Here is a 10,343-nt window from a genome sequence, read left to right as displayed (position 1 = left end):
GGCCCCGGGATCACCAACCCCTGCCCACGGAGGGGCAACACAACACCTGGCTGCTCCGCATCACCATCCCCGGGACCCCCGCCTTGAGCAGCGGTGGTGAAATCACCACAACCGTGGGTGGCGTCACGAACTATAACAATCCCCGCACCCAACAAACCCCTTTCACTCACGGGCGAGGAGTGCCGCTCGAGCAACCCCCGGGATCCGGCCTACGGCTCGAGCCACCACTGAGCAGCGGCCACCGGACCCGAGCAGAAGGGGGCGAGCGCGGTGTGCTGACACCCTCCTCCCCGCCCGCGACAACTTGGCGTCACGAACAGGATCTTACCGCTCTGCCGTCTGGTAGAGGTGCGCCTTGTTACCGCCGGAGGTATCCGGCAGAAAAATTGCAGAAGCCGCCATCTTTGGCGCGAAAAGTTCCCGCTCGAGCGTCTTCTCGAGCAGTAGAGGCGCGAAGGCCAAGACCCCGCCCCAAGAGAGGAGGGGCCGGAAAGAGCTAAGGGGGACGCGATGGCGGCTGGCCGCATGTAGTCGCGGCTATAAAAGCAGGGACGCCAGGACCCTGCAAACATACCGTTCCTGGAAGAAAGAGAGAAAGTCACCATGTGGATGCCGTCCCGAAACACCGTGGCCCCCGCGCCGGGAACCGCAGTGTGGGTGGAAATCCGGACCGCGCAGCTCCACCTAAGGCTGCAGGTCAAGATGCAGCTCCTCTTGGAGGAGTGGGAGACCGACATGGCGGACGTTATAGCCACCGTGCGGAGACGCGAGGAGGAAGCGGAGGAAGGGAGGGTGAGTGACCCACGCCCCTATGTCCCGGAGGGACCGGTCGCTGCGGCTGAGGGACCCGGTCCAAGCCCTCTCCCCCCGTTGCCTTCCTCGCCACCCCTCTCGGGGGCCGTGACCCCGCCACTAGGCCCGCTACCACCGCCACCAGTAGCGATACTCAGCCCGTCCGCCCCAGCGGACCGACCTGTAGCCGGAGCCCGAAGCAAACCGGAGGTGTTGCCATGGAAGGCCCCGAAGGGTGTGCCAGAGACAGTCCCCGAGCCGGAGCCGATGACCCGCTCCGAGCCGAAGGCCCAGCTGCGGAAAGCCCCTGTGCCCATTCCCCACACCTCGGCTGAGGTGGCGCCGGGTTGTTGCTGCAGGGCAGCGCCCAAGGCCATGACACCGCGGGATACGCCGCCCACCTTCCTGACAGTGGGTAACGTTCTGGATGTCCCGTGGGGCCCGACCCGTGCGCCGTAGCTGGCAGCAGCGCCATATTGGGAAAGGGAGCCGACAAAGCTGGGCCTGGAGATCGCGGAGAGGGAGAGAAGGAAAGCCGAGCTGGTGGCCCGAGCCATTCGGGAGAAAGAAAATCTGCGGCAAGCGACCTTCCGTGTCCGGGGCCCGTTGTACGAGGGGCAGGTGAGGCGGTTTGATGTCCGCCGGGGCTAAGGGTTTATATATGAACCGGGCCTGGAGGCCGAAGTGTTTGTAGCCCGGCAGGACGTGAATGCCCACCTGCCCGAGGAGCATCCTGGCCGAAACCTCATACCGGGAGACATGGTGCGGTACACCCGACACTGCGGAGAGAGGGGGTGGTTTGCCCTGGATGTAAAGCTCAGGAGCAGCAAAGAGAGCAAGGTGAGCCCTGCACCCCCTCCCTCAGATGAAGCAACAGAGGGACCGGAGTAGGGCAGCGGAGCACCGTTGTCCAGTCCCCGTTGGGACCACCACAGTTTGTTTGTTTAAAAGTTGAAAAATGAAGAATGATAATTACCGAGTTTTCACCAGATTGTCTGTTGTGATTGAACCGGCCGGAGCCGGCACCGTTGTCCCCGTGGGGACCGTTTAAAAATGCATGGGAACTATCCATGGACAAGCCCGTGAACTTGCAGGGCAACCACAGACGTTAGTGGCTTGCAAATATGTTGGTTACCGTTACCGTTTTCCGCAGGCTGCCTCCGGAGAGGCAGGTTGGAGGGAGGGCCCTCAGCAGAGCAGGCTGGGGCCCAGCCACCAAAGGAACCGGTGGCTACCCTCTGGAGGGCAGGACAGATCGCGCTCGGGTACCGTGTGCTGGACTGTGGGTCAAGGGGTGCTACCTGGGTTTTAGGGGCAGCATCAGGGCCAGGTTGCTTGGGTGGGAGAGAGCGGAAACCGTAACCGTAAACCGTTGCAACGTTAAAAGAAAATGTGCCTCCCGTCTTGGGAAGATTTATTAAAAATGTCATATGTTATGTTTAACCCTGTTATCCCCTTTTACAGAAAAATAAAACCGGTGTAGGACGGCAGCCCGCGGACGGTCTGCGTTTTGCTAAGGGGGAATGTGACGCCCTGGGCAAGCCAGGGGTCACAGGTCACAACACCACCACACCCCACACTCCAGGTAGGCACATCACAGCTAAACTACAAATCCTTGTTGCCTTCCTCCAGAGGCTGATGATTCACACCAGGGGGTGGGCCAGGCGGTTGGCTCCGCCCACCAAGGAGATCACAGCTCTGGAGGCGGGAAGGACCAGGCAGTCAGCTCAGGGACGAGCTTGAGTAAACAGAGAGAGTAGCCCGGGGAGGGCAAGAGTCAACAAGTAGTGAAAGTGGAAAAGGAGGAAAGCAAGTGAGGTGACAAGAAGAAAGGAAAGCCTGAAGGGTCCAGCTTTGTGTAGGACCAGAACAGCAAGGTCAGCGACGGCGGTGACCGTCTGGAGTGGGACCGTTTGGAAGTTCCTGGAAGGACCCCGTTGGCTGTGTGCCCGGTGGTCTGGAGCAGTGTTCTGAAAGACAGTCAGCACCAGGGCAGGGGCCTCTCGGACCCCGGCAAGGCTAGGAGTCGCCAAATTTGCCGAATCCGTCAGTGAAGGGGACGTAGATCCCCCAGCAACCAAGTCCCGATTGAAGGCAACAGCTCAACCTGAAGCAGAGAGACATCGCCACCGCCAAGGCACCAGTTTCTCAGGGCCAGCGCCTGCGGGCAAAGTGTAGAGCTCCTCCGGCCCAGATTGTAGTCGGGGAGCGGGTAACCGGAGGGAATCCACCGCTACCACAAGTCAACCATAGGTGCAAGGAAGAGGGACATCACCGTCACCTACCAGGAGTGCCGCTCGAGAAACCCCCGGTATCCGGCCTACGGCTCGAGCCACCACTGAGCAGCGGCCGCCGGACCCGAGCAGAAGAGGGCGAGCGCGGTGTGCTGACACCCTCCTCCCCGCCCGCGACATTTACATTAAACAAGTATTCATTAGCTGCTCCTCACACCTGCTGACTGCAGAGAGAGGTGGGCGGGGAGCAGCTAATGAATATTCGTTTACTTTAAGCAGCGGGCACACGTGGTTTCACCAGCCGCCGGCTTCCTGCAGCAGCGATCCTCCCTGCCTCCTGTGATCCGACTCCACAGCGCGGACTCCCCACAGCTCCCTACCCCGCAGCTTCAGACCATAAGACGCACCCCACACTTTCCTCCCAAATTTGGAGGAAAAAAAGTGCGTCTTATGGTCCGAAAAATACGGTACTTCTATCCATGATCACAGTATCTAAAATCGCTCTTCTTTAATTAATTTGCTTTCATTATTTTTCTTTCCAGTCTCTTAGCCAACCAGTTTGAAGAGGATGTGTCATATCATCGGGAGATCTACCGCTGGGCCCTCGAATGGACGTGGACTATGAAGAAGGATCGTCTCCTGCACTTACGCGATGTGTTGCTCACCAGGATTGGATTTCGGGCTTGGGTTGATCGGGCCACCTGTGATCTAGTTAGTAATATAAAACACAAATATTATATACTTTCATTAAAGCCTGTGGTGGTTATAATAACTTGTATGATGTTTAATTCTAGATCATGGCACAAGACCCTGACCATTGGGCATGGAGGAGAGACAGGAACGTCCATCACGGCTGGGCATTGCGCTGGTTCAGGAGGGATAAGGCCCTATCCTGCTCTCTCTGTAACAACGCTCCATCCAAGAAGGAAGAGGCCAAGAACATATGTACAGACCCAGAGGAGAAACCCGAAACAACAGGTTTATAACCATATCTGGTAAGTATAACTTATGTGCGGTTAGTTTTATGATAGATTTATAGTTAAATATATTTAAAGGTAAGATAATTATTGTGGATGAATTTAACTAAGATGAATCTTCCTCTTAGAATATGAATAATGGTGAATAAGCTATCATTACACTGTGGAACATAAAATGCTCTAAAGGGTACTTTGCACACTACGATATCGCAAGCCGATGGTTGCAATGCCGAGCATGATAGTCCCCGCCCCCGTCGCAGCTGCGATATCTTGTGATAGCTGCTGTAGCGAAAATTATCGCTACAGCAGCTTCACATGCACTTATCTGCCCTGCGACGTCTCTCTGGTCGGCGAACCGCCTCCTTCCTAAGGGGGCGGGTCGTGCGGTGTCACAGCGATGTCACACGGCAGGCGGCCAATAGAAGCAGGGGGGCGGAGATGAGCGGGACGTAAACATCCCGCCCACCTCCTTCCTTCCTCATTGCAGCCGGGACGCAGGTAAGGTGATGTTCCTCGCTCCTGTGGCTTCACACACAGCGATGTGTGCTGCCGCAGGAACGAGGAACAACATCGTAACATCGGTGCTTCCGAAATTATGGAAATGACCGACACTACACCGATCATACGATTTCGACGCTTTTGCGCTCGTTAATTGTAGTAAAAAGGATTCACATACTCCGATGTTGACAGCGACGCCGGATGTGCATCACTTGCGATGTCGTAGTGTGCAAAGTACCCCTTAGTGTTAATGAAAAGTTCATATATAAGGGCTTAGAAACATTGACAAATTATAATCTTTTCTTTTATTAATTCTCTTCAAAATTTAGATTTACTGCTGCCAGGATGGGGATCACATTTGCTGGATGGTGACTAGAGCGGCTGGACCTACAAGGAGAAGAACATCTAGAAGGCTTGATGGATGAGGATGAAGACCTAGATAAAAAAGAGAAGTATTCTTAAAGGGGCTCTGTCAGTACAGAATGGTTGTTTAAACTAAGGACATGCACTCGGTGCATCATGGTGGGGCCAGACATTTCCATGCACCTTCCCATCTGCTTTTTTTCCCTCCATCTCCACTCCTCCCCTCTTGTTTGATTATTAGCTCTGGCTTTATAGAGCCAATGAAGGGAGGCAATAGTTGGAAAATAAACAAGTGGGAAGGTGCACTTAAATGCTTTACCCTGCCATGATGCCCTGAGCTCCTGTACTTGGTTAAGCAGTCATTCTGTGCTGACAGATTCCTTTTAATAATCCCACACAGAAACACACATTCCCACACATATCCCTGTACACATCACTACACTCACACATTCATTTACAACAATTATAGACACAATCACCACACACACAAATACACACTATATATACTGTACACAGGCTTATTATATAGGTGACCTCCCTTAGTATGCCCGGAGGAAGGCCAGTGTAGCGGCCATGGTTTCCCTACAGGTTTACTCCACTGGGGTTTTTTTCTGTCCTGAGTGTTGCTGTACGCTCTTCGTGAGTGATGAGAGGTAACCACCACACGTAAAATGTATAATAAACTTCACATTTTTTTAAACTCTCCATGAAGTGTCTCAGTCTTTTTTTCTATTTTTGTATATAAGAAGTATAATAAAAACGCAGTTTATGTGAGAAATGTAATTTTAATGCACGGGTCCAACATATGCAACCCCCATGGGCCTTAGAATAGTAGGGGCCATTGCAGTAAATTAACATTGCATCCCTTTTTAATTCTCTACACGTAGGCACTCCCAACCTGGCCTCATTAATTTAAAGGGGCTGAGAGAGGCTATTACCACTGTGCAAGGAAGAAAAGTGATGGGATCCAGTGCTTATTTAGTACTGTTGCCCTCAGTATGAGTCCCAGAATTCAGATCCCCAATGATGAAAAAATAATTGAATATCCTCGTGATATGCCAACACTTTCTAGAATGGAAAAGTCTCAGTAAGAAACAATAAAGATGACAAATACCGGAGTGTATTGTGAGTAAACACATCATGCCATACAACAGAGTTATTGAGTATATGGTTTTAAACCAGAGGGTATCTAAGTCTGTCACAGTTGCTGTAATAGGGGTGTACCGCCCCAGCGCCAGTAGCCGGGCTGCTGCTTGGATCCGGATTCGCGGTGGCTCGAGGGGTCTCCGGACCCAAGAGGGGTGTCGTGCGGACACCCGAAATAAAAGGGGGGTATTTACAGGGGAGTTTGTGATTGTAGTTCGTGACGCCACCCACGGTATGTGGTAAGGTGGGATACCATCGCTGCTATTAGGGGCACCCCGTGGCAGTGGAATGGCAGCTAGATGTTTAACCCCTCCGTGGGTAGGGGGATGATGCACCGGGGCTTGGCGATGGAAAGCTGGGAGTTCCGTTGGGGAGGAAAGGGTCACTGCGTACTCACTCAGTCCAATAATGCTGACACCGACAACTTGTAAACCAGAATTCTTAGCACCTCCGTAGCCAGGAGGGAGCACGCCGGGATCCCATGCTCGATGGTGTTGCCTGTTAGCCTGTGACCTTGGCACCTTGTTCTACAGTTGGTCCCTTTCAGTTTGGAACTGAACGGGTACCGCTCACCCGTATGGCTAATGGAGTGAGCTTGTTCTCAGGGTTCATGCTTGGGATTTTCTGGACTGTATAGTGCGAAAGTCCTTTTCCTCTCATTGCACTAGTACCCCGATTTTGGAGCGGGTGGAGGGCGAGTCTTGTAGGCCTCGTCCTCATCGGGTAAATTACCAGGATGCGTAAAGCTACTTCCCGGCCTATGGTCCACATACCCCGTGGTGCCCTGGCCCCTGCCCGGAGAAAGCTCAAGGCCGCCGGCTGCCCTGCTCAGCAGTTCCGTGCCCCTTGACACAGTCCCCTGCGACCGGGGTTCTAGCTCCTACCAGGCCCAGACCAACATCTACCACCTAGTACTGAGGAGCCAAGCTCCCTGACCTCTCCACACGAGTCACCACTCGACTACTCCGTCTGCTTCTACTGTCTCCTAACACTCCTGACCTCCCCTTACCAACCCCCCAAGTGGCCAGCCCTATTCCCTTCAGGCTGTTCACTGGTGTGTCTTGTGGGTGTGGTGCAGAGTGTTTCTAGGATTTTGATTAGCTTGTTCTTGGCAACAGCACAGGCTAGGGATCCATAACCAAGGAGGATTGGATACTGTGCTGAAGGGCAGATTGCACAATACCCTGTGACAACCTGATAGACCAGGGCATCACAGGGGGGTCTGTGAGTGGCATGTACTATAGAAAGAGAGAGACATCTGAGGCTAAAACACTGAGACCCTAGGGGACATGCTATGAAGTGTTTTCTATTCATTAATAAGGTAACCAAAACCTTGTTTGTTGTACTAATGTCTTTCTAGTAACGTGCTTAGGGTCCATGATAATTTGGCATTGCACACTCGTTTATTTTCATTGCTTTTTTAACTCCTTCACGACCATGTATGTACTGGTAGGTCTTGTTTGGCGGAAACTTCCCAACCTTGGACGTACCAGTATTTCCTGGCAATAGTACAGGCACAGAAGTTGTGCCTGTGCAATTGCCGCTGAGAGCTCAGCTTAGATGACAGTTGAGCACCGGCTTGGATCTGTGACCTAGTCTCCTTGTACCTACTTGCACGCAACCTTCGATTCTCACAAGATCTCTTTCTCTACTCCCCTCTTAGGTCCTCTTCCCACAGTCGCATATAAGGTTTCTCCCGCGCCTCCCCCATACTCTGATACAAAAATGGCAATGCCAGCTTACCAAAATCAAGATCTCTTGATTGTGGTAATTGAGCCTTAAGGCTCACAACACTTAAAAAAATTAGTAGCAAAGAGGATCATCCAGCGAAAATATCCTTAGCTCCAGGAATCTTTATAATCTAACTTTTATTTCTTCATGAAATTCCACATCATAGTTATTGGCAGTGGCATTAACAGTAAAGATACAGGACAACGCGTTTTGACCTTCTTCATGGTCTGTCTTCATATGCATTTAACCATAATTATATATATATATATATATATATATATATATATATAACCGGTCACGTGGACTTCTCTAATTAAAATTGGGAGTAATTACCCAAAACAACTCTATTCCAGGTTCCAGGCAAGGGTTCTGAACTTCTAGCCCATCATAATAATTTCATTTAGCTCATAATATATGGAACAAAATATTCATATAAACATGAAGGTCATTTCTGTTATATACAGTCAGCATATCTACAAGTATGGGGAGAATTTAACACCCATACTCACTCCTTTTCTCTGTACAAAAAATTCTGCTATCAAACGTAACATAATTGTGTGAAAGCAAAAAATCCACTGACTAGGGGCATAACAGTCACGGTCACAGGGATCACGCCCGGGCCTGGGAGTGCAGGGGGCCCTCTGACCCTAGCACCTGTTTCAGCTGCAGGTGTGTCCAAGGGAGTTCAAGCAGCTGAAATACATTGCAGCACAGAGACCTGTCAGGTCCCTGCACTGAGATGTGCCGGCCACCAATTAAGGCTATGACTATTCACTGCTCCCCACGCCCATAATCCAGGGCATGGGGAGTAGCGAATATACTGACACAGCTAACAGCGCTATACCAGGATGGCACTATACACCAGGATGCGGTAATGATGAGGACATACAATATAAAGAGGTTCCGCAAACCGTATAACTGGTGCTCAGGAGAAAAATTAATAGTCCATATAATGAAAAAACTCCGCACTCGAAAAGAGTTTTTGTGAAAATCTTTTGACTTTTATTTATTCTATAGTAAACAGTCGATAAAGAAATTGACGTTTCGGCATGAGCCTTCTAAATGACTGTGACACATTCTGCTTCTGACCACTGCCACAACAGTTTGCTGCAGTACCTATCACTGAGGTTCTCTTTTAGAACCTGCCTCCACTTTGCAGCCTATTCACCTGATCTCATTAGACACATTCTCAGACTACAAATGAAGTCACTAAAGGCCCAGTCACACTAAACAACATCGTAAGCAACATCGCTAGCAACATCGCTGCTAACGAACAACTTTTGTGACGTAACAGCGATGTTGCTAGTGATGTCGCTGTGTGTGACATCCAGCAACAACCTGACCCCTGCTGTGAGGTCGTTGGTTGTTGCTGAATGTCCTGGGCCATTTTTTAGTTGTTGCTCTCCTGCTGTGAAGCACACATCGTTGTGTGTGACAGCGACAGAGCAACAACTAAATGTGCAGGCAGCAGGAGCCGGCTTCTGCGGACTCTGGTAACCACAGTAAACATCGGGTAACCAAGAAGCCCTTACCTTGGTTACCCGATATTTACCTTCGTTACCAGCCTCCGCCGCTCTCAGCTGTCAGTGCCGGCTCCTGCTCTGTGCACATGTAGCTGCAGTACACATCGGGTAATTAACCCCATGTGTACTGTAGCTAGGAGAGCAGGGAGCCAGCGCTAAGCAGTGTGCGCGGCTCCCTGCTCTCTGCACATGTAGCTGCAGTACACATTGGGTAATTAATCCCATGTGTACTGTAGCTAGGAGAGCAGGGAGCCAGCGCTAAGCGGTGTGCGCTGGTAACCAAGGTAAATATCGGGTTGGTTACCCGATATTTAACTTAGTTACAAAGTGCAGCATCGCTTCCACGCGGCTGGTCACTGGTTGCTGGTGAGCTCACCAGCAACTCATGTAGCCACGCTCCAGCGATCCCTGCCAGGTCAGGTTGCTGGTGGGATCGCTGGAGTGTCGCAGTGTGACATCTCACCAGCAACCTCCTAGCAACTTACCAGCGATCCCTATCAGGTTGGATCGTTGTTGGGATCGCTGGTAAGTTGTTTAGTGTGACTGGGGCTTTATTGTCATGGTCGCAAATAGTATTACTTACTCACAAGATAAGACCCAACAATGTATGGTCCATTCTTTGAATTTGTACCTGAGCTTCCTTAAGCCCCCATCACATTTAGCGACTTACCAGCGATCCCAAAAACAATGCGACCTGACAAGCATCGCTAGTAAGTCGCTGGGAGGTCGCTGGTGAGATGTCACACAGTCAGACCTTACCAACGACTCAGTAACGATATAGGTTGCAGTAGCGACCTGTATAACGATCTCTGCTTTCATTGGGACCCTGTCACACAGTGTCAAACATAGCAATGCGTCCTGCCCAGCAGGACATCGCCTTTGAAGAAAATGGTCCCAACCATTCAGCAACGACCGGCGACCTCACAGCAGGGGCCTGATCGCTGGTAGGTCACACATAACGAGATCGCTGCTGAGTCACGAAACCGGTGACGCAGCAACGATCTCGTTAGCGATCTCGTTGTGTGTGACGGGGCCTTTGGATCTTATTCTGATATCTAATGATTTGAGGTGTTCATAAA

The sequence above is a fragment of the Anomaloglossus baeobatrachus genome, chromosome 2, assembly GCF_048569485.1.
Source record: "Anomaloglossus baeobatrachus isolate aAnoBae1 chromosome 2, aAnoBae1.hap1, whole genome shotgun sequence".
Taxonomy (NCBI): Eukaryota; Metazoa; Chordata; class Amphibia; order Anura; family Aromobatidae; genus Anomaloglossus; species Anomaloglossus baeobatrachus.
Note: the sequence above shows the minus strand (reverse complement) of the source record.